At 43.6% G+C, this 27,504-nt stretch overlaps 1 long non-coding RNA gene across 1 annotated transcript in view; it reads right to left on the bottom strand.

The window, feature by feature from the left end:
* Positions 1-26,772, bottom strand: part of LOC131478603 (uncharacterized) — a 102,772-nt gene extending 76,000 nt beyond the window's left edge. The window contains exons 1-2 of the long non-coding RNA XR_009244573.1: positions 26,576-26,772; positions 19,832-19,909 (exon numbers count right to left, since the gene is read on the bottom strand). This is a non-coding gene — a long non-coding RNA (uncharacterized LOC131478603). The remainder of the gene's footprint in view (positions 1-19,831; positions 19,910-26,575) is intronic.
* Positions 26,773-27,504: the final 732 nt, after the last annotated feature.

Below are 27,504 nucleotides of genomic sequence, written 5' to 3'. Positions count from 1 at the left end.
ATCTTCCTCTTCTATTGTAGGTATTTAGAGCTGTTAATTACCTTCTAAACTCCCTCTTTAAATGAATTTCATACATTTTGAAACACTGAAATTATCATTCAGTTAAAAATCTTACCATTTACTTTGTGCTTCCTCTGAAATTTTAGCTATTTCAAATGTCTTAATCTCAACTATCTGGAAATCCATGCATATTTAGTATCATTTTGTGATTGCTTTCTAATTTAGTTCTGCCATGGGCAGAGACTGTGCTTGGGTAGCACAAATGAAGTATAATCCTGCAAATGCTGGTAGTTGCACCGCTTCCACAATGGACAATACAGCAACGTGTGCTGCAAGTTTGAGACACATTGCCATTGATGAACGAGAACCCTGTGCTTGCTACATTCTGAGCAGTAGAGGTGACAGCAGGGCCAAAATGCCAAAGTAGATGCTGTCAGCTTGACAGGGCACTCCTGACTCCAGCACTGGTAAGGTTGTTGGTATGCAGTCTGTAAGTCCCTGAGATCACATGGGTTGCACAGAAGCAATAGTTTTCAGGTTGAATTGCCTTAAAATTTAAAGAAAATTTTGTTATTTCTAGGACAAGAGATGATATAACTGATGCCCAAAGTGCCATGATGTAATCTCCATAGCTGGAGCTGTGCTACTGAGAACAGGCTGATGGGAGATGTACCTGTGATTGGTTGGGTAGCATTCAAAAATTACAGCTTTTCATGCAACATATAGAGAAAGTAAACCAGATAATTAAGCCAGAGGTTGTTGATTTTGTGCAGCCAAAAAAATCTAACTGTAGGAGTCCAGGATCATCAGATTTAAAACCTGGTCATGATTATAATTCATACTGTCAGTGGTTGCTGCCACTGCAACCCTGCCAGTTTCCCAGTCTCCAAAGTAGTTAGTAGATCTTCAAGACTATACAGCCACCAAAGAAATGGTCTGTGGGCCTACATGAACTGGAAAGCAATAGCTTTGTCAGTAGGAAGCTTTTACTTCATGTATGATTACATTTTTTAAAAAGATTTTGTTAATATTTATTGGAAAGGCAGATCAGATTTATGGAGGAGAGAAAAAAGAGAAAGATCTTCCATCTGCTAGTTCCCTCTCCAAATGGCCGCAATGGCCAGAGTTGAGCCTCTCTTTATCCACCAATTTCTGAGGATATTGCTCTGGGTAAGAAGAGAATTTACCCTGAAGCATGAAAGCTCCCAAAACCATGGCTTTGGCTGGGGACAGTGGCTGATTGTTGGCAGAAGTAAAATATGGGGTGGTGTCACTTCAAATGCCCTCAAACCAGCCCTAGGCAACTTGTCCCAGATGCCTCAACAGAAGGCTTTCTCAAGGCAAGTAGCCACAACACCCCTTAGGAAGTTAATAAAGAGCTGCAAGCATTGGCAGGGAGAGAACCCACGCACACATCGCGCACATCGGCAGGGGCAGCAGCGGTGGTGACAAGAGCCCTACAAAAGCTGAAGAACGAGTACAGAAGGGGCAGCTGATAACCAGGGCCAGCAAGAGGCTGGGAGAAGAATCACTTGGGCGCTAGCGGCTGAATAATGAAATCATCCCCACTGTTACGAGGAAAGGGTGCACACAGAATGTCCGCCCCCCCCCCCCCCCCCAGCTTTCCCATTCTGCAGCGGCCCAGAGCCCCACCTCCACTTTCCATCCAAGGGAGGACCCTAGGGGCGCAGGCAGCAGCAGAGCAGGCAGCCTGCGGGAAGGAGTGCTTTATCACTGACATTGTTTGGGAGGGTTGGCACACCGTGGGTATGAAAAGCAGACCGACTTCTACTGGGGTTTATTATTGTTTTTGGATTCTCCACAGGCAATGTCCTTCCTCTTCTCCTTATTGCCTGCACCTGGGGTACACCTCGCCCACTCCCCCTCCCCCACTGGGCACTACATGGCCCCAGTCATTGGGGCCTGAGAAATAGCGGGATGAAATTAGCTTCCTACTCATTGCAAACTGCAGATTAACTGTGATTCTCCTGAAGGGAAGAAGGCCCATTCGTTTGCAGTTCCACCCACGTAGGTTCTAGCAGGCAAGTTGGACAAAAGTGGAACATGCTAAGTGGAGCGCTGGGCTGGAATGATGGCAGCCAGAACCCCTCTTTCTGCTCTACTCTTGGAGCTCCCGTCAAATACAAGGGCGCTGACCCATGCGGACTTGAGAAAGCACTTGTGGGTCCACCGCCAGCTGCTGGACTCAAGTGGTTAAGGTGAATGGAAAAACACGGGGTAGGCTTTCCATAATGCACCATTGCACTTATCTCACCACTTTTGTTTTAGCCTAAAGTTGACCCTGCTTTTCATCCTAATTAAAGAACACTCACAGAAGTTTGTTGTGAAAAGAGTGTCTTTGAATCTGTGGGAGCAAAACTTGCCCACTGTCCACCTTCTTTGCATCTTTCTTGTTTAAAGGTTATACTGCCTCCTCTCTTTACACTGCTTTAAGTCTCTTCTAAGCTCTTCTTGGATATACATCTCGCTTCGGGGAGTCTATTTAAATGCATACAACATCTCTTAAACTTACATACCAGAAATTTAGAAACCTGGCGTTTTTACTCCTGAAGGATTTTTTTCCCCCTGGGGTAGAGGGTGGGAATGGGATTTGTCAATCAAATATGTATTTGGAAACACTTGGTTCACATCAAACAATGCAGACTTGGATGAGACACAAATGTATCATATGTTTGTTTAATTATTTTTCTACAAAAAGAAATTCTGGAAGAAACACATGCATTCATGTGTGCTAAACGTGCTTTTATTTTATGATATGATTTGTTATTTTCTTTTCCAAAAGTCCCTTTTCATCTACCTCTCAAAGATAATAAATCATTTATTTCCCTGTCCAAGTTGATTCCCTGGTGTTTGATTATTGTTTTACCAACAGGAAAATAAATACAATGTGTGCCATTAAAGTAGTTCAGTGTAAATTGGGCATAACAGAAAATTACATTATTAACAGCTGTTAAACGACTATAAAATGTAATTAGACACACTCAATTCACTACTAGTGAACTGGACCTGATTTATAAAATATCAATTTAGAAGTTTGATTATTCATGACAAAAAGAACATATTTAGATGCTAGCTTTAAATTTCTCGTAATGGATGTATCTCCCCTAAGAGGGTTACTGGGATTCTAAACAGGAGGCTGAGGAAGAGGAAGCAGCGGTTTCAGAGCAGGAGGAGGACTGAGAGTTCTGTGGGTGCCGGCCTGCTTCCCACTGAATCCCTGCCAGCTGCACTGAGGCGTGCGGGCCTGGTTAAATTTTAACTCTGCTTACAAAGAAGCAACAAAGCTGGTCGGCCACTCCTCCTGGCGACGTCTATGACTGCTGCCCTCCTTCCCTACCTCGCCTTCTTGGCTGCTTTTCCAACATATCCCGTTAATGTGCTGGACTCAAATAAAATTAAATAGCAAAACATAACAGAGCCAATCACAAACACACAGGGACAGAGAGGCAAGACAGAGGCAGCAGGAGAGGATGCTCAGGAACCACCTTGGGAGCCACAGGGGACCCTGAGTTTCTCGTTCCCAACTCCACACCGCAGCACTTCTGGTCCTGCTCTCTGCCTCCTGACTGATCTTCTCAGCCTTTGCAGCTTTGCCCCTCCATGACAAAGGCTCCCTGCTGTTAGTTAAATATGCCTTGGCCACACTACCTTCCCCCTTTCACAGCCCTCTCCTTCCTCCAAGCTCTAGTTCCATACATATCCCATTCCCACCCACCCCTTCCTGCTGCTCTGACAAAATCCCATTCCACCTTTCCTTCTCCAAAGCCCTGGAACCCTCAGCCTAAGTGCTCTCCACTCCCCCCTCCATTCTTAAAGATTTTTTTTTTTAAATTGAAAAGTCAGATATACAGAGAGGAGAGACAGAGAGTAAGATCTTCCATCTGATGATTCCCTCCCCAAGCGACCACAATGGATGGAGCTGAGCCAATCTAAAGCCAGGAGCCAGGATCTTCTTCCGGGTCTCCCACGTTGGGCTGTCCTCAACTGCCTTCCCAGGCCACAAGCAGGGAGCTGGATGGGAAGTGGGGATGCTGGGATTAGAACCTGCGCCCATACGGAATCCCAGCATGTACAAGGCGAGGACTTAAGCAGCTAGGTCACTGCACTGGGCCCAGCCTAAGCCCCTTCTCATGAAAGCGCCTGGCTTCTGCACCATGATGAAACCGGGTCTCGACCCCTGGCTTCCGGTTCCCAGTTGTGTGATTATTAGAAAGCTGTGACTCTTCTCTAACCCTCTACCTCATTCATAAAATGAACACAGTAATGATAATTCCACACCCCTCCTCATATCCTGATGAGCATTTGGAATTGAGATGTTCTTAGATTTTGAAGCAGAGTGCCCATTATCAGCTATGAAGCATTCCCTGGACATCTAGTCTGGTATAGTACAGTGAAAACAAATCCCTTGGTATCTCTATAGTGAAGCGAATGAATGATCATATAAAGCGTGATACAATGACACAAGGGCATATGTCAGCTCAGGCCCACGTTTCTGATCAAATTTGTTTTGGAAACCATAATACAAATCAACTCTAGAGCTCAAAAGTCTTTTAAAAAAACATTTTTTAAATATTGGCGGTAAAGGATGTGGACCGGTGTAAATGGAATATGCATAGTGCTTAAGACAGTATGGACAAGAATAAATGCTTAATGAAAGAAGGTCATTGTTATCCAAGCCATTTATGGACTTGCCATTAACCCCTCATTGGCAGTGTGCTCTTGGACAGGCACAGAGAATCTTAAACAGCCAATTCCTCACATTACAATATACTTTGTACTTGCTGAATAAACGACCTTTCGCTGAGTAAGAAACATCATCAAACTGCTTAAATGCATTGCCAGTCAAGAAAATGGAGACCGTCTTCAATGCTTGCAATTAAAAAATGGGACCTGAATTCCTCAATGTGAAACTTACAGACTAGTTCACAGAGAGACACAACACATCAAAACAGAAGTCGCCAGGAATTTTGTTCAGGGAAGGGTAGATTGTTTCATGGTGCACAGCAATCATGCACAGAGGAGGAGCAAGCGTGGGGAGACAGCTTCCGATCCCCAACCTGGCAGGGGCAAAAGTAAGGGCAGGGGAGAGGCATTTGACCCAGAGGTCATGTGAAGGCAGAGTTAGCTGAGACGGAGAGGCGCTGTCTCCTGGGTGGGATGAAGGCTCTGCAGGCACGAGTTGGTGGTCTGACGGTGGTCCTAACTGCAGCCAGCACAATCAGGACTAATTGGTCTTTGTCGTCAGCCTCAATGCAGGGCCCCCTGCTCTGAATAGGTCTCCTCTCTGCCTGACACCCCGAAGAGGACTCAGCACTTGGGAATAATTTGACCAAGCCTAACTTGAAGCCATAAAATCTTTAGAGCCCTTCTAAGATCTTTCTACAGGGAAGCCCGATCCTGCAGGCAGGTCAAGGGAACTTGTCTCCTCCTGGCCCCACCCCCAGCAATAATAGTGGCCTCAATGAGCTTGGTTTAGAATCTTCGTATGGGAGAAGGGAGAATAGATCCCTAAGGAGAAAAATGAGCTGCCTCCTATGCTGGCTGAGATACGGTTTATTGAATGGCAGGTCACTTCGCTTGGCTGATCAGCAATTTGTCATATGTAACTGCAGGTCTCTGGGAATCAGGGACCAGGAATGTGAAAGGAATCAGTGGCAGTTCTGCTCTCAGGGAAACAGTTCCCTGGACGAATTCCTTCCCTAACTCCTTTAAAAGTCTGCTTTTGGCTTTTAACACCCAGGCGACTCCCTAGCTCAAGAAGGTTTTAATGTGCGCATGAGTCCTACAGGCGCAGGACCTTGTCAAGGATTAGCCAGCTCAGGTTCTTGGCGCAGACAATATTCCCACAAAGGTAGTCATGTTCCATGAGCTTCTAGGAGTGCATGCCACAGGTCGGTCTACTAGGTAAACATACGCCTGGAACATACAAGCTGGGATGTTGCTGTCTCAGTTTCGATCAGTAAAGGTTAGCTTCAACAACACACAGGGGTCTGGCCAGTTCTTTCAGTGAGTCTGTCAGTGTCCAAAATACTTTGAGACTCTTTAGGGGGGCACTATCTTTGAAGTTTGCACTATATTCTTCGTAATTTATTCCAATGGTGACCAAAACTGTACCTTTGGAGGCTGAATTTGAGTTTAGGAAAGGAGCTATTCATTACCTACAGACAAAAATCAAATACCAGTTAACACCAGGAAACACAAATTGATAATAAGGTAATGGAGAAATAATGCTTTTCTCAGTGGCTAACACTGAAGGGAAACAAATAAATGTCTATTGAGCACCTTAAACACACAAGTTTCCTTAGTGTGACATGACCCTTATTTCAGTTCATAGTTAAAATAACTGCGTTAATGTGGATAGTATTACCTTCACGTGGCAAGTGGGGCTCAGAGGAGTTGAGCAACTTTTCTAAGGTCACACAGGTCAACATGGAAGAAGAGCTGAGATTGACTGCCATTTCTTCTATTTGCCTGGAGAGCAGGTGAGCACTCTCTGTTATATCACACTGCCTTCTGTGAAAATCTTTCAAGTGGGAAAAAAAGCAGTAGCTCTTCAACCTTGCCATATTGACAAAATTTCTTGCTTTCATACCAAATAAAATAGAAATACCCAATAAGTTATTGGTTTTGAGACGAAAGAGTTCCAGGGAAGTTAGGGATACACTGGACATACATACATCAAACCATTTTAGAATAACCTGTTGTGTAAAGAAATTCATGGAATTATCTAATAAATAACTGCTGAATATTATTTATTCCCCTAATGAATTTGTATATATTTTAATTTCCAAGTATAATATGCAGTAGTGGTGGTCCCCAGAGAGTTGACATTCTACATGGGAAGACAGGCCTTCCCCGCAAATAACAAACACAAGAAACAAGTAAACAGATAATTACAAATTGTGGTAAGGTCTGTGAAGAAAACAGGTAACAGGCTGAGATTCAAAATGGCAGAGGCATTTACTTTGTGCCTCCCCAAGGCAGTGACAAGTCACATGAAGCATGGATACAAGAGTATTTCAGACAGTGTGTGTGCAAAGGTTCTGAAATGGCAGAGGGCCTGGTATGTTCAAGAAACAGAAAAGGCTCATGCCATGGGAATAGGCTCAAGTAGGGGAAGCCATAACCCAGATCATCAAGCAGAGTTTGCTACGTGGCAGGAAAGCCTGTGGCTTTCATTCCACATGAAATAAACAGGAAGTGAAACTGGAAAGTTTTAGGCAGAAATATGACATAATGTTGCAGTCGCTGAGTGTGGAGCGTTGGTTGCAATTGTGCACACTGGTTTGAAGGGAAGTAAGAGATGAAGGGGAAGACCTTCATTGCAGGCATAAAGGAAAGCAATATTTCTGACTTGAACTACATGACTATGATGTTAGAGATTGGAAGGGGTGGATGGGTTTAGGACCTATGTAGGGATAGAGACAATGAAATGTATGTGGTGACTAAGAAATAGGACTCTAGGAAGCATCATACATCTCAGGCTTGAATGATTTGTGAATGGTGATGTCATTCACTGAGCCCAACAAATGCTCACAGACTTATAAAGCATTCCAGGGACTTGGAGTGAGTTGGTAACTGGGGTTATTGGAGCAAAAGCTTACTCTATAATGCTCTGAACCATTAAAAAAAATGTTCAAGCTCCCTGGCAATAAGGGAAGTTCAAATAAAAACGACACTGAGGTTGCACTTAACTCCAGAGAGAATTGCCCATATACAGAAAACTACCAACAATACCTGCTGGCGAGGTTGTGGAGAGAAGGGAACCCTACTCAACTGTTGGTGGGAATACAGGCTAGTGCAGCCACTATGGAAGTCAGTATGGAGAACACTTAGGCAATCCCCAACCATATGACCCAACAATATCACTTCTAGGGATATATCCAAAAGACTTGTTATACAAGAAAGCAACATGCACATCAGTGTTCATTGCAGCACAATCAACAGTCGCAAGAACATGGAAACAACCTGAATGCCCATTACCAGAGGATTGGATAAAGAAACGGTGGTTCATCTACACTATGGAATATTAATCTGCTATTAACAAAAAATGAAATACAAGTCTTTGTGGCCAAATGGGCCAAATTAGAGACCATAATGTTAAGGGAAATGAGCCAATCCCAAAAGGTCATATGTTTGCTCTAACATAAGATAATACGATGTCAAATCTAGGGATATTACATGTGAATCTTGCCTTATGTCACTTCCTACCCTACCTGTACCTTTTGTAATAAGAACTTGTGATGTAATTCACTTCTCAACCATCCATAAGAGACTGATTGTTTATAATTACCTGAGATGATCAGTGTCCCTTTTATCAATGTTATTGGTATTGCCCATAAATAACAAAGATCTAGTCCTCATTGTACCTTCATTAGGGCTCTGGGATACAAGAATGAACTCACCATGAAATGACAGTCTCCTACATGGCTGGGAGACACTCTAGTGGCAGCATGATGGACTGTGGAAATACAGGAAAGGCACCCATTGTGAGACTAGAGGGGAGAATAGAAGGGAGGGAAGGGAACATGGGGGAGGGGGAAGGGAGACCCCAGTGCCAACTAAACTGTATCAAAAAATAATAATTAAAAAAGAGTTAAAATAAAAACAGAGACTGTCCTTTCTCTAAGGCATATTACTGTAATCTTACTCAGAAAACGTAGCAGTATGTCCATGAAATAATTTCTGCAGTCTCTATTCTCAATAAATCTATGTGTTGGTCTTATGCTAAAAAAAAGTAATAGCATTTTGGGTGGAAAAAAAATAGTTTGGTTTTGGACTTGCTAAAGTAGGAAAGCCTTTTAAACATGTGCATGAAGACACCTGTTAGGTAGTGAAGTTGTCATTATGGGCTGAAAATATACATTTGGGAGTCATTACATTTTCCCCACTATAATCATGAACTTGAGATCAACATGGGCGACTGTGCACACAGTAAAAAGAAGATGGAAACAACTGAATCCTAGGGTTTTCCAACATTAAGACACTAAGCAGAGGAAAAGAAGTCCACACAAGGGAATGAGGAGTGGCCAATCCTATAACAGAAAAGGAGAGAGTCCTGATTTTTTATCTAGAGTTTTGTGGAAACCCAGGGCCCTAGGACAAGGGGAACGTAGTACTGTCATTCAAGATTACTGCAGCAGGAATTGAATGGTTCCTGTAAAGTCATGACGACATGCTGCTTTTGGTTCTTTCTGCTTAATAATCCGTATTGGTCCCTGGTCCTAGGTTCCTGGTCCACTGGGGTCTCCTCCTCTGTCAAGTGACCTGAAAGCCCTCTGCAATTTTACTACAATTGTCCAATCCCACAAGCATGGGCCAGCCAGGCCAGGCAGCTTCCTTGGCTGTCCACATGCAACAGAGCTGACTGCTACATAGCAGTCATACCTACAGGAAGCCCCCAAAATGGTTGTTCAAAAGACTCCAATGCCTTGTCCTACAATATTCAAAAGCTCAGAATATAATCAAATAACCAGATGAGTTGTATAGTATTTACTTAATGTTTGTCTCATGTGCCAAGCATGTCTTCCTTCAAGCAGAAACCATTTTTGACTTGTTCCCCACTTCTTCCCCAGTGTCTGACATAGTGCTGGTGTTTCCTGATTAAAAGATTTCTGAATCATTTCAGGGGCTTGGTTTAGTTGGTAACTGGAGTTACTGGGGCAAAAGCTCACTCTATAAAGTTCTTGAAGCCAGTGCTGTGATGGAGCGGGTAAAGCCACCATCTATGCTCTAGGATCCCCCATGGGCGTTGGTTCTAGTCCTGGTTGCTCCACCTCTGATCCAGCTCCCTCTGACGTGTTTGGGAAATCAGGAGAAGATGGTTCAGATGCTTGGGCCCCTGCTATTCACCTGGCAGACATGGAAGAAGTTCCTGGCTCCTGGTTTGTGACCAGCTCTGGCTGTTGGGGCCATATGGGGAATGAACCAGTGAATGGAAGACCTCTCTCTCTCCTTCTCTCTCTAACTCTGCCTTTCAAATTAAAATAAATCTCTCTCTCTCTCTGTCTCTCTCTCTCTCTCTCTCTCTCACACACACACACACACACACACACATATAAGTTAGGATTTTAAAAATCTTTTATGCTTCAGCAGTGAAACCTCCGAGGGATTATTCCCTGATCAGGAGAAGTCACAGCCAAGGGGAACCCTAATGGTACAAGGTCAGACTCCCAAGGATGTTTGTAAAGGTTCCACCATTGTTTGTTTGGGGAAAATCTATGGGTCAGTCACCAAACTAGAGTCTGCAGTATGTCCATTAACAGGCAGTAAGTGCAGGTTCAGGATCTGGGGTGGAGCTGGCACAACTGTTGGGGCACAGGAGACTCTGCCGCAGTATTGGTGTCTGACTTGGAGGTACCCAGGGAAGTACAGGAGAGTACACAGCTTGGGTGGCTCTAGGCCCTTGGGCACAGGCACTCTTGGTGTGTGGTCCTGGCTCCAGTGTCCCAGGCCATGCTTGAGGAGCAATCAGAGAGCCAAACCAGGAGCACAGGTGTGTGCAGAGTGACAGCTGCTCTGGGGCCCAAGTCACGATGTGTCTGGTGCATCGGTGGTTCTCTTGTCTGGAGTGTGGGCACTGATGGAGCAATGGTGGCTCAAGGATGCTGGGCAACAGGCCAGCCTATAGTGACTCTAGCTTTCTGACTCTAGGGGTCAAGTGTGGGCTTGGGGGAGTGGCAGCCTTGGTCCTGGGTCAAGTTACAGTATTTCCCTCTCTGGCAGACTGCAGTAGCCACACTTGCTAGTTACTTCACTGGCAAAAACTGTCAAAGTTCTCTGTAGAGTAGGCTTACACACTTGCGGGCACTAGGAGGTCTTCTATGAAAGCCGGGGAGCCCATGCTGCCACAGGGGCGCCTGAGTTCCACAGTGACAAAGATTGCTGGGGTTCTCTGCAGTGCAGGTCACTGGCGATCATGTTGGCACCTGCCACACAGCTGATACTGGTAGCCTCACACTTGTTTGATCCTGTCTGTAGTTATTCTCCACCCGTTTCTCCACTGTGTTCTTGTAGGTTATTGGCTGGACTGTTGAGCCCTTCCAAGGCTATTTTTGTTCATGGATACCTAACTGTTGTTGTTTTTCCCCCTGAGGGCACAAAGTCTGTTATCTCTTGTTCATTCATCTTGTTAATATCACTTTCTCAGGACACAAACTTCTGCTGAGGGAGCAGCAAAGTGGTTTCTAGTCTATGAAATCTAACAGCCAATCTGGTAGATGTGGTGTCTGGTGAGTGCCCATGAACTAGTTTTCACATGCACTTTTTTTTTGTTGTTGTGGTGGTGGAAGAGTATAAGGGTCTCACTTGAGTGTTTTATTTTTTAAAAGATTTATTTTATTTTTATTGCAAAGTCAGATATATAGAGAGAAGGAGAGACAGAGAGAAAGATCCTCTGTCCATCGATTTACTCCCCAAGTGGCCACCATGGCTGCAGCTGCGCCAATCAGAAGCCAGGAGCCAAGAGCCTCTTCCAGGTCTCCCACATGGGTACAGGGTCCCAAGGTTTTGGGCCGTCCTCGACTGCTTTCCCAGGCCACAAGCAGGCAGCTAGATGGGAAACAGGGCTTCCAGGATTAGAACCGTGGCAAGGCGAGGACTTTAGCTGCTAGGCTACTGTGCAGGGCCCGGGTCTTTTTTTTTCTTAACAAGGGCTTGCATTTATTTAGATTTAATTTTTTCCTTCAGTAATATTATGTATTTTGCCTTTGGATTTTTACTTATACTTTGATGAAATTATTATTTGGACTATTTTAAGGTTTTGGTACTCTATTGAATAGCATGTTTTCCTTGCAGCCACTTGTGCCACAACCTCCAGCGAGTTCCAGGGCTGGGTTCTTACGTCAGATTTCCACCATGGTCTCCACAGCCCCAGCTCTTGTCTCACCACTCTCCACCTCCTGTGATACCGTGCTGAGGTTGCACTGTTGTCTCTGCAACCTTTCTCCCACTTCCGGTTGGAGCAGGTCCCAGGATTAGAGAGACACCAGGTGTCTTATATAATTAGGTTGGTGGTGGCACTGATCTTGCTGGAACCTGTTGGACGTTAGGTCTGGGTGCCACACGGACCTATTTTGGCCGGTAGGCAAATAGCATAAGTTTTTAAAAGTATGTTTTTCAAATAGTTTCTTCCTTTAAATGGAAATACAATAGATTTTTGCATATTGATCTTGCATGCTGCAACCTTACCAAATTTCTTTCTTTATTTCTATGGTTATTTGGTATGTTTTGTACTTATAAACATGGCATCTACAAATAAAGATAGTTTGATTTTTTTTTCATTGCCAATTTGGATGTGTTATCTTTGTTATTCTTGCCTTATTTCACAGGCTATAAGTTCAAGCATAATATTGACAGAGAGGAATAGACATCCTTGATTTTTTTCTTTCCTTGTAAAGGAAGTAACATTCAGTTGCTTATCAGATGGAAATATATATGCTGCAAGTTTTTATGTAAGAGCCTTTTATCCAATTTAGGCAGTTTCCTTATACTCTAAGTTTACTGAAATAATTTATCACAAATGCTAAAGGTTAATTGTGAATGATCCTATATTAGTTTTCTAGTGTTACGTAACAAAATATCATCTCCTCTTGGCTTAAAATGACATACAGGTATGGGCATTGCAATGTTAACTTGTTATTTAGAACACCTGCATATCAGTGTGCAGGTATGAATCCCACCTACCCTGTTTCCAATTCACCTGCCTGCTAATGCATCCGAGAAATCAGGGAATGTTGGCCCAAGTACTTGTGTCCCTGACACCCATATGCCCGGATCTCAATGGAGTGCCAGGTTCTTAGTTTCAGCTTGGCCCAGCCCCCACTGCTGTAAGCATTTAGAGAGTGAATCAGCAGAGGGAAGATCTGCCTCTCCTCTCTCTCTGTAACTCTGTTTCTGACATAAATACAATAAATCGTTTTTAAAAATAAGCAAACATGGGCCCGGTGGCGTGGCCTAGCAGGTGAAAGTCCTCGCCTTGAAAGCCCCGGGATCCCATATGGGCGCCGGTTCTAGTCCCGGCAGCTCCACTTCCCAACCAGCTCCCTGCCTGTGGCCTGGGAAAGCAGTCGAGGACGGCCCAAAGCCTTGGGACACTGCACCCGCATGGGAGACCCGGAAGAGGTTCCTGGTTCCCGGCTTATGATCGGCATAGCACCGGCCGTTGCACTCACTTGGGGAGTGAATCATCAGACAGAAGATCTTCCTCTCTGTCTCTCCTCTCTGTACATCTGACTTTGTAATAAAAATAAATAACTCTTTTTAAAAAATTAAGCAAACATGCATCTCTTCATACACAGTCCCATGAGTTAGAATTCTGGCATGGGAGCAGTGCAGCACTGTGGCACAGCGGATAAAACTGACACTTACGTGCCAGCATCCCATAGGGTTGCTGATTTGAGTCCTGCCTGCTCCACTTCTGATCCAGAAAAAATTCACATTTGTTTTTTTTTAGGGTGACAGAACTTCATGTTCTGTTCCTGGGCTCTATCAAAGTTGCCTGTGATGACTAACCGGTTTTTGAAAGTCCTTGCCTGTGTCATGCCCTTTGACATGTGTGTTACAGTGCACGCCATCTACTCCATCTGTAATGCTGGAAGGCACCTGCCCACTCTTTCATGCTACACATAACCTTTCCATCTGTGCACATCCTGTTCATATGTTCAGTCTAGGCTCCGATGTCACGTCCTCTGTGATGCCTCTTCAACATTTGTCTTCTCCAGGTCCCATGTAGCTGTCTCATGCCAGGCACATGCATGTGTAGTTAATTATCTGTCTCCTCCTGATACTTCTGAGGAAGTGGGAGAACTGAGACCACATTTTGTTAATCTGGACTCAGCTCTATGAAGGGGCTGCAGATGCTAACCTTAGGAAAGCAGTTAAGAGAAAAATACTATGCAATAAGGAGACAACTACAATAGTGTGACATGGACTGGGCTCGAGGCATACCCAAGGTGCTATCAGAATGGAGAAAACGGGGAATTTTGTTGCTCTAGGGTGAAGAGAGATGTGGAAGGAATAAGGGAAGGATTCATAGCAGGTGTTTCATTTGTATTGGATGCATAAGATTTCAGTAGGTATGAAGGGGGAAATGGAATAACATTCTGGAAGAAATGAAGCCAAAAGGTCTGGGATTATATAAAGTATAACTTGCAGGATCTCAGCTCATACACAAATAGACTTTAAAAGCTAAAGAACCAAACCTCAGAGTTCATGACACATACTGATTCCACCAGTGTGGCTTCCTGGACTGCTAGGGAAAAGAGGTTTCTTTGCTTTTTTAAAATTTTTATTGAGATATAATTAACATACTGTAAAACTCACACTACTAATTTATATGATTGAATGGGTTTAGTTGTATTCCCAAAGTTACAGATATGTTACCATAATCGAACTCCAGGACATTTGCATCACCCCCTTCAAAGAAACTCTTTATCCATTAAGCAATAACTCCTCCTAGCCCTGGTATCCACCAGTACTTGGTGTCTGGATATTTCAGTGAGGTGGAATTATTCAATACCTGCACTTTTGTAACTGTCTTGCTTTGTAATGTTTTCAAAATTCATCCACATTGTAGCACGAATCATTTCTGTTTATCTCATTATCTAGAAATATCACAACTTGTTTTATCTAGCCATTAGCCCCAAGAAGGATTTGGAGGCCAAAGCCGGGAACAGCAGCAGGAGAGCTGCACAGCAGTGGACCTGTGCCAGGGTGCATGTGAGAGAGCTGTAGTGCTTCCCACGTGCCAGGCATTTTCCATGTGAGCAACAGAGGAGAGCTTCATTGACAAGTACTGCCCAGTGGCATCCGAGATGTCTAACAAATTGGTAGTGTTGAGAAAAAAAAAAATGGTAACTTTCTAGTTTCTCTGACTCATTTCTAGCTGGGCAGGATCCTGGGAAGTCAGAGCAAAAAGGGAGGAAAGATGGCCTGATTTGACCCCTGTACCTCTGGAGTTTTTCGCTAAAAAATAAATACAGCAATCAGCGTGACCAAAGGGCTTGCTGTAACGGTGTCACGTATTTTCACAAACTAGCCCGGAGACTTCCGACTCCTGAGAAGCACAGTCAGGAGGCCAGGGAGAATGCCAAGGCACTCCTTCTGTAAGTAAAGCCTGAAGAAGATGTGCTGTGAGGCAGAGGCTAGCGGGACAAAGAGAGGCTGCCTGGCTGACGGGTGTCCTGCCTCCTCCTGCCCTGGAGTTCTGTGAGACTCCTCCAAAGCTTTTACTGCTAGCTCAAGAGGGATTCTATTCTTTGCAGCTACCTTCTGGGAAGCCTTGGGAAAGTTTCTCTAGCCCAGTTAGTTCTCTGGAAGGAGGGAATCCCTCCCTCCTTAGACTCAAGCACGTGTTTATCCAAATGACCCCTGGGGGCTGGGATTCAGATGCATATTCAGAGATGCTTGTTTATCAGTGGTATGTAGGGAATGTTGTTCCCCACTTAAAGAGATCCAGAAATCCTGCCGAAATGTCCCTGTGCCCATCAGTGGCAGTCCTTCGCCTTCCCTCAAAGGACTGCTGATGAACAGTTTCAACGTTTCAGTGGAGGAAAGTGACAGCAATATAAATTTGTTCTTTGAAGAGTTAAACTACAAGCTAACCCAAAGGTGAACATGATAGTGCTCACTGGGAAATGCCAAGCATTTGGCAATTAAACTATGGAGAGAAATGGTGCTTTTCTTGCAAAAAGTTCCTGTCCTACTGTCCTCGAAGCAAAATTTCATAAAATAGTCCTGGCTGTGTGCCTCTGATCAAAATAAGAGGTAAATAAAGACAAATAGAAATGTGCAATGACCTCTTAAAATCCGGGGGGGGGGGGGGGGGAGCTGAAGAAACAAAACCATGGTAAAAAGAAATAATCTTTATTTTGATGCTAATAAACTTTTTTTTTTGCCTTCAGCATTTTCAAATGAGGTTGGGAGTGGGGTAAAATCTAGGCAAACTTTTTCAAAAGCAAAACATGCATAGGCCTTCCTCCCTTCTTTGAAAAAGGAATCAAGGCTGACTCTATGCAAACACCTGCTACCTGGCATTTAGCCAACTTGCTAACCAACCCTGGTTTTCAGCCCAATTAGTTAAGCACGCGTCATCCAGAACACGTTAATTATTCCTGGTGATTTCCCAAAGTATCCGACCGGATTATCCGAGAAAAGGTAGACATAGCCTTCTTTTACAACGACCTTTACTAAGGAAACACCGTTTCATGCATTCTTCCAAACCCCAGGGACATCTCTACATATGCAAAATGTAGAGCTGACAGGCACCTTCCAGGGGCTCATTACACAAGTCCCTCATCAAAAGCAGGAACCAGGAATTCCCTAAGGCTTCTGATGAGCTATGGGCTATAAAGAAGGTAGATTATAAAAAATAAAAACATTTACACAAACTTGAGTACTTCAGATATGCTACAGAACAGAAATCTTACATCATGGGAGTTTTGTGATGTAAAAAGAATCCACTTTTTTTTTTTTTTTTTTTTTTTTTTTTTTACCTTGGGTTCACTGGATACAAAAAGGCAAGACTGGCGGGGGCAGGAACAGTTTCAAATTTTTACTTGCCATTTTCTCAGTAATATTCCCCTGCCTCAGTGTTTCCATCTGTGAACTGGGGTGCAAGAGATTTTTAAAAGTCAGAGAGGGAAATCATGATTACAAGCCCAGGAAGCTCTGACTTTGTCTTTGAAGGTACAATTGGAAGGTACAAATGACTACAGGTATGCCCTCTTCCTGTGTCAAATCCAAAAATTAGTAATAGGCCTAGTCTTCATTCTTAATAGCTTCGTTTTCATTTTTAATAAAGCCACCCCTACAGTGCTGGCATTGCATAGGGGAGCCAGCTGTTCCACTTTAAATCAAGGAATCAGTGGATGAGTGCTTGGGTCCCTACCCCTGTGTGAGTGTGTGGGGGGAAGGTTCTTGGCTCCTGGCTTTGGACTGGCCCAGCTCTGGCCTGGGTAGTCATTCAGGGAGTGAAACAGGATGAAAGATCTCTGTCCCCATCTTTCTCTGTAACTCTGCCATTCAAACACATGATTAAACAATCTTTTTAAAACAGTGGATAGTGACGAATAGCTTGAAAAGGTATGAACTATTTTATTCTTGTTTTCTTTGTTGTATGTCTATAGAAGCTGTCATTTATTGAATACCTACAAATGGGAGTCACAGAAGGTGATGTGCAGTCCCTATCCTATTTTATTGTATCCTTCCAGATACCTAATAAGGAAAGTTCTAGAATGATGTCCATCTCACAGATGAGGCAATCTTAATTGGGATGAAAACAAGATGGGGAAATCCTTAGCCAGAGAAGAGTTGGGTTATATTATCTCAGTGGTAACAGAGAACATTATGCTTAACAAATGATCACAGTGACAGATTTTAATTATATAAATATAACAATTTAGTGATCTTTCCCACTGCTCTCCCCAAACACTACTGGATGGGGAAGCCAATTCATTTTGTTGCTGGATGGATTTAGACCAAACTGTTCCCTTTGGAAGAGACAGAGATCAGTTGTGACCTTTCATCTCCCGTCTGGGGTATAAGAGAGTCACTGTTCTACCCAATGAGCCACAGGTTTTCCTCCCAATTCCATTCCCTGCTTAGGTGACTATTACCATGAAGGTTGTTGAAACTTAACAGATGCAGGCTACCCACAGAAGACTGGTGGACCACCAAAGCTCATAAACGATAGGCCTGCTCCTTTAACACCTTGATGACCAGTTAGCTCCTAACTTTTTTCAAGGCCCCACTTCTTTTGGTTCTCTGGACAGGTCTATGGTTAGAATGTGCCTTCTGGAAAGCAAAGGTGTTCACTAATAACTGTCTCTCAATGAATGGGCAGGTACACTTTTGTCCTCCTATCTATAAAAACGATGGCCATCCCTAGGGCGACTAGACACTTCCATCATGTGTCCAATTCAGAGTTCTGAAGACAGGGTCTGCTTGTGCCCACTGTCCGCATAGAGCTAGATGCACCGAGGAAGTCAACAAATGTCCTCCCAGGATGCCTGCCTGTAGAGACTAGGCATGGAGCCTGCGACCTGCACGGAACTCAGGGTTAGTGAGGCTGTATGGCAGGAAAAGGTCTTTCTCTGTTTGACATGCCTCAAAAAGATCATTTCAATGTTTAAATGTTTTCTTTTTTTAAGAAATTCACAACACTGTACAATCACTAGCACACTTCACTTTTAGAATTGAATTTCTCACCACTAAGATATTTCTTATAGCTCATTTTCTGTCATGTTCCATTCTGAAACCCAGGCAACTACTAGCTGTCTTTGCCATTTCTGGACATTTCACATGAATGGAATCAGACGATATGTGGTCTTTGGTGATCCTTCACATAGTATGGTATTTTGGAGGTTCATGCATTTTAGAGTATGTGTTAGTAGGTTATTCCTCCTCCTTTGCCATTCCTGCTGAATTTGAAAGCCATAAGCTTGTCTTTATTAGTTCCTCCTCACCCAACTCTTCACAATAACAAAGTACCAGATGATGTGAGGCCATACACAATCCAGCTGCTTGTTCACTTCCCCAAGTCTACCCCTTACATCTCCAACACCCAAGCACATTTGCCATACTCCAAACATACTGGTCTTATCTTGTATCTTCCAACAGCAATGAGTCATGATCTGCTCAAAGTCTTGTCCTCCTTCCCTGCGTTATACCCTCTCCAACACACACATCTATGTCTTACTTCGTTAATTCCTATTCATCTTTCAGATCTCTGTTTACAATGTATTTCTATAGAAAAGGCTTCCATGATCCTTTCAATTGAGTCCAACTTTGCTCTTGCATACTCCTTAGTCTGTAAGAGCTCATGGTATAGGTGGAAATAGTTCGATGGTTATAAAAGCATTTGTTTAAAGCCACTCTCTGCCCTACTCCTTTTCTGTCTCCACCTCCATCCTTCAGGGCTCCATAGGGACTGATACTATGTCTATTTTGGTTATCACCAGTCCAGGCCCAGGCGCAGAGTGGGTGCATAGTAGATATTCACACCTTGCCTGTCTGCCTGACCCTGTTGCCTTGTCACTACAGATATTAGATCTTTTTTTCCATGCTCAATTGACTCAGTCCAACAGTGGGAGTTTGGACATTGTATGCCCTGAAGTTTCCTAAATGTGTCAGTCTATGCAGATGTGCTGTTTTCAACTGATAGCATCAACAGGGTGAAGAGAAATGCAACCTGACAGCTAGCATGTAGTCCTTACAAAGTGTCTGTGAGGCCAGCCCCATGGCGTGGAATGGAGGGAATGTGGCTATGTGACAATACTTCTCAACTTTTCAAGTAGCTCCCCGGGGAAGACCTGGGGGCAATGCTGTTCCCCGAGGTGCTCACTAGCTGCTTTCATGTAAAGCCAACTCCAGTGCACTGAGCGGCACTTTGACTGGCTGTTAGCTTGACTCTGCTTTCAACACCTCTCTTGAAAATATGACATATGTCAGAATGGATCCAAGTAGCCTTTGAGCCGGTGTTTACAGCCACACAGACCTCTCCACCCATTGGGGACTCCGACAGACACTGGATGCGGTTTGAGAACAACACTCCTCTTAATCTGCCGAGAGCCTTTTCTGTCTGTCTGGCAAGGCCTAAGAAAACATTTCTTTTCATTCAGGCCTATTTTAAATAAAACAACCAAAAACCATCAAGTGTTCTACGCCTGTCTCTTTGTACTTGTGCATCTTTACTTTTGAGTCTTGGCAGGAGATTCTTAAGGGGCAAATGAACTAAATGAATGAATGCCAATCACAACAACAGTAGCAGGGAGTAATAATTCAATTCAACAAGCAGTTATTGAGTACTTACGATGTGCAGGGCCTGCACGCAGTCCGTGGTGGCCAGAGATGAATAAACAGCAGTGTCTGCCCTCCAGGAGCTCATGATCTGGAAGAGGAGACAGACACACACATAAATAACGTTAATAAGGACGACACTGGGAAACACTGGAGGAGAAGCACAAGCAAAGGGCATGGCAGTGAGGGGAGGGAGGAAATAATTTCAACTGGAACATCGGGAGAGCTTTCCTGGCAGAGGGAGGGACAAATATGATACACTGCTTTATGCTAACAACCAGTCGAAAAAATGTCTTTTAGACCTTAGAATAGTTTGGCTGAATATAGATGGGCCACTGAATTGTCTTGGGAGCCCAGGTTCCACCTTAAGTGCAATTAATTGGTTCTATTCAAGGAACACAGAAGGGAACTCCTTGGGGCCGCGAGAAACCTAAGAATGAACAGTTCTGCTTCACTCATCAGGACACAGATTCTGCTCTGACTCCCTAATGCCCAATCATCAGGCAAATAGTCACACAAGCTGTACGACGTGGCACTGTGCCCTTGCTGCTAAATTGAAAACCCCTCCCCGCCTTGTCAGGGTTGGGAGGATGCGTACGGGTGCAGGAGCATACTCTGCAGCCTGGGGCCAACCTGTTTCCCAAGGTCCTTGTGCTTCCTGGTGTAAAACCCACTGCAGCCTCTTCTACATCTGGCCTTGGAAACAGGTCAGATCCCCTAGGACTGCTGAGACCTGACAGGGCCCTTGGTATTCCTTCCAGGGTCATTTGCATTTTCACAGGAATCCCAAGCTTTACCATTGGACAGGGGGGTGCAGATAAGGCCCTCAGCTGGACTTTAATAGCTGATTCTGCTTGTTTGGGCTGAGGTCCAAGCAAGAGTTCGCAGTTTGGTGGAAAACGGTGGTTGCCCCATTTAGTAAAAAATCTTTAAAGGTTTTAGGATGAAAGCACTGGACAAGTTGGAAACAATGGCTAATTAGCATTTCAAAGAGGTGGGTATCAGGTAATAAATACTGTGACTCCCAGAGGCCCAGGGCATGGCCTCTGATTAACACTGTCTCCTCAGGCATCTCTTAGACTCAGGAAGCCTGTGGGCTTGGTCCGGGCAACAAGTCCAGGGGCAACATGGGTTACTTGCACACCTGTAACTAGGCAGGTGATTTGAGAGGAGTAATATAAGCTTTTTGAGTCCCCCCTTCCTTATCTACAAATGGAATTCAATGATTTGCTACTTCACAGACTTGTGAAGATTAATTATTCAACTAATGCATATACAGTGCCATCCCTCCACCACTTATCTTCTGCTTCGTGTGTATGTGTGTGTGGGGGGGGAGGGGCATAGCATTTACTACAGTTCAAAGCTCAAGTTATAGCTCATGATATCCTAGCCATGGCAGCTCCACAGTACCTGGCTGAGCTCATCTCCAGCCACTCTCCCAGCACTTTGATATAGGTCCACCCACTTCCTTGCTGCTGCTTGGAGATGTTAAGCATATCCTCACATCTGAACCTTTGCATTAAAGACAGAGTTACAAAGAGAGATAGGGGGTGTGTGTGTGTGAGAGAGAGAGAGAGAGAAAGAGAAAGAGAGAGAGAGAGAGAGAAAAACAGAAAGATCTTCCATTCTCTGGTTTGCTTCCCCAATGCACATACCAGCTGTAGCTGGGCCCTGCTGGAGCCAGGAACTCCATTTGGGTCTCCCACATGGGAGGCAGGGACCTAAGTATGTGAGCTATCATCTGATGGTTCTCTGGGTACACATTAGCAGGAATGCTGGCATCAGAAGGAGAGGCAGGTCTTGAGCAATTTTCTTGATTGGGATGCAGTTTAAGTATCGCTATCTGACATATTTATTTGATTATGTCTGTCCAGGATAAAATAAGCGGGGGCTGGTGCCATGGTTCAACAGACTAATCCTCTGCATATGTCGCCAGCATCCCATATGGGCACCAGCTCCTGTCCCAGTGCTCCACTTCCCATCCAGCTCCCTGCTTGGGGCCTAGGAAAGCAGTGGGGGATATCCCAAGTCTTGGGACCCTGTACTCATGTGGGAGACCCTGAGGAGGCTCCTGGCTCCTGGCTTCAGAAAGGCTCAGCTCTGGCCATTGTGGCCACTTGGGGAGTAAAGTGATGGATGGAAGACCTTTATCTGTCCTTCTCTCTATGTTAACTCTGCCTTTCCAATACAAGTAATTAAAGCTTAAAAACAAACAAGCAAAGAAACAAACAAAACCAGAAAAGGTCTTACTAGGTCTACATTCCACATTGGAGTGCGGAGTGCCAATTCCGGTCTTGGCTGCTCCACTTTTGATCCAGCTCTCTCCTATTGGGCCTGGAAAGCTCCAGACAATGTCTCATGTACCTCTGGCCCTGCCATCCCTTTGGGACTCGCTGAAGATCCTGCTGGAGCTCTGTACTTCTGCCTTGAGGCTGGCCCAGCTCCGGCAGGTGCTGCCATTGGGGGAATAAAGCAGGGGATAAAAGGTTTCTCTCTCTCTGGCTCTTTGTGTGTGTCTTTCCTTTGTCACTCTACCTTTCAAATTTTTTTAAAAAAAATTAAACAGTTTAGAAATGGCTTAAAGTTTGAACTCCAGTTCAACCTTCCTATATAAATTCTCCAGCTTTCGTAGGTTTTGGAAATTGTCATCTCAATTTTAATACCTTTTAAAGTTTCTGGTCAAGTGGCCTATGACATAGCACATACAATACTTCTAATAGCTACTCTCAAAGATTTCTAAGCATGTGTAGACTTACAAACTAGTATCTGCACATAGTATGAAACCAAGCACTATTATGTGAGTGAGAAGTGAGTCGCCCTCCTTAGGATTTCTCCAGTTACTCTCCAGAAAAAATGACTTTGACCAGCTCCTTATAGATCCTTTCAAGCAGAACTCCATTTGGTGCTACAATGATCCACATCATCTGCCATGGTTTGGACATTCCTTCCAAAACTCATGTTGAAATTTTAATTGTCCTTGTGACAGTATTCAGAAATGGGATCTCAAAGTGATTTACTCATGAGGGTGTCATCCTCAGGAATGGATTAAGGCCCTTATCTAGAAGGCAGCTTACTTATCCCAGGACAAGGATTAAGACCAGCCCTCATCCTTGTCCTCTCTCTTGCACTCTAATCAGATGAGGCTGTTCACCATACAATAACGCAGAAAAAGGCCCTTGCCAGATGCAATCCCTTGATCCTGTACTTCTGAGCCTCCAGAGCTACAAGACAAATGAATGTCTGCTATTCATAAATCGTTGAGCGTGCGGTATTGTTATAACACTAGAAAATGGCTTAAAGTATCATTGTTTTAATAGAAAATTAAATTACTTCAAATAAACAAAAATGTTTTTATAAAAACCTAAATAAAATGATACCATCCACAGATAACTATGTTATTTAATATATCCCTCCAGATAGCTATCTGTCAATTCAAGTGCAGTTCAATGAAATATATTGTACATCTTCCTGCCTTGTAAACAGTTTTTGGCTTCTTTCCATGTCAACACCAACAGATGTAGCTAATGGCAATTTAATACACAGTAGGACTTTACCTTCTCTGCTAGCAGATAGGCTCCCTTTAGTAGGGCAGCCCTTCTGCCTCCAGGTTTTAGGTTTGTCCTACCAAATTCCAACCTGACATGTACTGCCTTGTGTGATACTGTCAGGTGGGCTGCACATGGTACTTGGGTCATCTCACAGAAATTCCAGGATGTAAGTTTTATTTCCATCCAGTTTTCAATTGATATTCTCATGATGGTAGTATTTATTCTTTGACACTTCAAAGTCATCATATGGTGGAAATATGCATGTCTCAAGGAACACTGTCATAGGGGAAGTACTTAGGCATCACTGTTTTTCTCCCTAAAACATAGTCAACACACACTCCTTAAATGATGAACCACAATCTTGGTTGTTTGAACATTATTACTTAGAGTCTCATCAGTAGGCCCAGGCTTCATGGCCTCCTAAGGAGTCTTTAAAATGCTAACACTCTGGTCAAGATGGGGGAAAGGGTGGTGGAGCTGGCAGGACCCTCACTCCAAGTCTGGGGAGGCATCACTAATTTTTAACACATTTATCAAATACCTAATATATGGAAGCACTGGTGTAGCAATAAACAAAACAAAGGCTATTGTCATGATACAACTTAATTTGTTGTGGAAAGAAAAATAATAACCAATAAACCTGTCAGGTGGTGATAAGTGCTAAAAAGATTTCAACCGACTAAGGGATAGAGACTGACCCGCAGACAGATGTCTACCTGTGTACTGTTTTGGTAACCATGAAGAGATGGTTGGAAAAAACCTGAATGAAGTGGAGTGCAAGCTCTACAAATATCTAGATAAACAGAGCTCCAAGCTGAAATTGAAGTATGGGAAAAAGCCCTGATTTGGGGGGATATGTCTAGCATCTTTAAAGAACCACTTGTGGCTGAATCAGAGTGAAGGAAGAATGACGGGATAGGTCATTAAAGATGAACCCCAAATGGCTCACTAGCTGGTGTAGATCATGTTTGGAAGGGGACAGTCCACCAATGAGCAGAGGCCAGGAGGCAGTATCTACAGTGAAAGCATGGGGCTTCATTTGTTATGTTTGGATCAAGAGCCAAGTCAGGGGACAGACAGGCTACAGTGATGCTGATGGAAGAGAGGAAGAACAGAGCCCAAGAACCACAAATTAGTTGTATTCTCTGCAAAAAGAAAATGAACTTCTGGTTAGAAATGTCAGAAAATAACCTTATTTAGAGGCAGCACAAGCTCGGATTGAGATGGGAGCTGGGTATCCTATAAATGAGATTCAAATCCCTGTCCAGGCACCTGTATCTCCAACGGACAGTTTAGAAAAAAAGATACAGCAAGAGAGAAAAGGAAGAGAAGGTGTTATCCTGACACAGTTTGCGGAATCTGAATGGAAGAGGCTCTGGAATCAAGGAGATGGATTTACTTATTTTGATTTCAGAACATGGCAAAAACTTAGATTCTGGATACTAGCAATTGAAGACCTAAAAATTGACTTTAAACAAGGGTATCCAGTGAAATATTTAAGAACCTGTAGTGGCTTCCAGGGCCTAGCAGTGGTTTTTAGTTTGCAATGAATGTGGTTTCATTAGGAGCAGGGTACAGCCAGTAACTTCAAGTCCATGATGACAGGGTTTCTGAATTGATATCTATGGAAGCTTGGTAAGCAGAAATGCTGGACAACAGTCACATATTTGTAAAAGCTGTCTCTTGGGTCTGAGTCTTCTGGCAGTATGCCACAGGGGTCTGTCCGGAGTCTGGTCCTGGTGAATGTTTTCATTGATGACTTGAACATATAGAACAAATATATAGAAGATCCATTTATTAAATTCAGATATAAAACAAATCTGGAAAGACGAGAAGATAATCTTGATGAACTGAACTTGGATCTCATAATAATTTGAATTTGAAAAGATGGACAAAATTTAACCCAATGAAATGTAATAGAATATATGCTTTTGCATGGATTCCTAAAAATAACTACAAGTCTTAAATGTCTATAAAGTATACGATGTGACACATGATGTGGCCCTCAGAAGAGTCACTACAACCACAACACTTCATCCTACTTGAATGTCGGACAGACACTAGGCAGTGAGTTCTTCGGAGGCAGGACCAATATGATGCTATTTGCGATCATTGATCCGTTGATCTAGCATCATGCCTGCTGCCTGGTATATATTCAGTGGTTGGATAATGTAGTTGTTCTACTTTATTAGTTTGCTTTACTCAATTGATAGCTAGATTTCTATTACCAATTTGGTCACTATAGTTTGAGAGTGACATTGACAAAGTCATAATAGGTTGCTGAAGGCAATAAAAACCATCTTGTATGGATTCATTCAACAAATGCTTACTGAACACCACTGCATGCTAGATGAGACAGACACAGCACTTGTCCTCATGACAGTTATGTTTAGCTCTAGGAAACGTGTAAACATGTTTGCAGGCAAACATGTAAACAGATGCTAACTACATTCCAGAGAGTAAAAAGCACTATGCAGAAAGATCTAGCTTGGTGAAGTGATCATGATGGAGACAGTGACTTAGTTTAGATCTAGTGGTCAGGAAAGGCATTCTTTGAGTCCACTAAGTGTGGAAAGGAACTTTGCTACTCATTGAGGCAAGAATATTTCTGGCAGTGGGAACAGAAAATGCAAAGGGATGTGCTTTGCATTTTTGAGGCACATGAGGAAGCCATGCGTGTGGAGCACAGGCAGCGGAGTGAGGAAGTTAGAGAAGTGCCAGAGTTTCCTGATGAAAAATGTCCCGGCAGCTTACCACAGCTGAGGAAGAAGAGACTGTGATGTATAAGGCACTGAAGACTTCTGGGAGGAACCACTGAACTCCTACTGGTGGGATCAACTGGCAGGGAGAAAGAGTTTCAATTCATTAAACGAACCCCTGAACCCCCACATCACTGGAGATCAGAGGGGAGCAGAAGACACTTTCCAGCTTGGTCGGAGGTGGAGGTTGGGAGAGATGCACAAGGGATATTTAAGGCTGATGTGAGACTGGAGTAGAAGCCCTTTAAGGCCCAAAAACTTCATAACCTTAATGTGTGCCCTAGACTAACACTTTTCCAGTGACACTAACGCTCAAGGTAAAACATTGGCTGACTGGCGGATTGTGGTCACACACAATTCTCAAGTTGAATTTAACAGTCAAGATCCTGAATCTGAAAATCTTTTTGTGTAATGTATCAGTGAAAAGAGCCTTAGAGGCACCCTACTTACCGTGCTCGGCTACAAAGTGCCCCTAAGCTTATGTTACCCTTGATACTAAGGGCATATAATCCCTCCAGCCTGCGCCTTTCTTTCCTTGAACAGCTGAAATATCATTCAGGAGAAATGGAGTTGAGCTACACAGTCACTAAGCCAGACTGCTAATCAGCTTGGGCTGGCTTCTCTGCTGTTAGACAATTAGCACATTACTTAAGTGAAAGTGGAGATAGGGGATGGCTAGGGAGAGCCAACCAGGACCACTCCGGACTCTGCCGTGCCCACACCCGGCTCGTCCCAGAAGCAGGTCCCATCATCCGCCCTTAGATTCCCTTGACAGCAGCGTTCCAAATCATTGGCACGATTTGCTTCTGTTTCAAAACATGTCCTCATGGTTCAGAAACTCATTATTCTTCAACACTGAGCCTACAGAAACGGCCCAATTATGAGGTCATTCTGAAAGAATTCTGAAAGAAAAAAAAATACATCTGCCTCTGTCTGAATGGTTAGAACAAGTTGTTAGAACGGACTTGGATATAACAAATAACTGCAGCCCTCCACTTCCTTCTGGCTTGATCTGAGATGGCTTTGTGAAAAAAGCTACAGAACTACTGAGCTAAATTTCCTAGGTTTAGACTTGAGCAATTTAGATAACTGTGTTAAAAGTTGATGGTAAATTTGAAATGACCCAACAGTGGCTTCCAATTGGGAGTGCCAGGAGAATAAAAGCAGGATTATTTTCATATTAAGTTGAGAAAAGCAGAATTAAACAATTAAAATTATTTCCTGTCCCCTAACTCACAGCAGAAACATTTAATTCTATAAGCATATATATTTCATTTTCCTCTTATGAATGGCACAAATACTTTACTTATGTAATTGATCAAGAATAAATCAAGGTTAAATATGAAACACTTGTTTTTTTCAACAGCAAAGTATAAGTA

The sequence above is a fragment of the Ochotona princeps genome, chromosome X (genome assembly GCF_030435755.1).
Source record: "Ochotona princeps isolate mOchPri1 chromosome X, mOchPri1.hap1, whole genome shotgun sequence".
Classification (NCBI taxonomy): domain Eukaryota; kingdom Metazoa; phylum Chordata; class Mammalia; order Lagomorpha; family Ochotonidae; genus Ochotona; species Ochotona princeps.
Note: the sequence above shows the minus strand (reverse complement) of the source record. Positions and strands in the feature narration are given on the sequence as shown.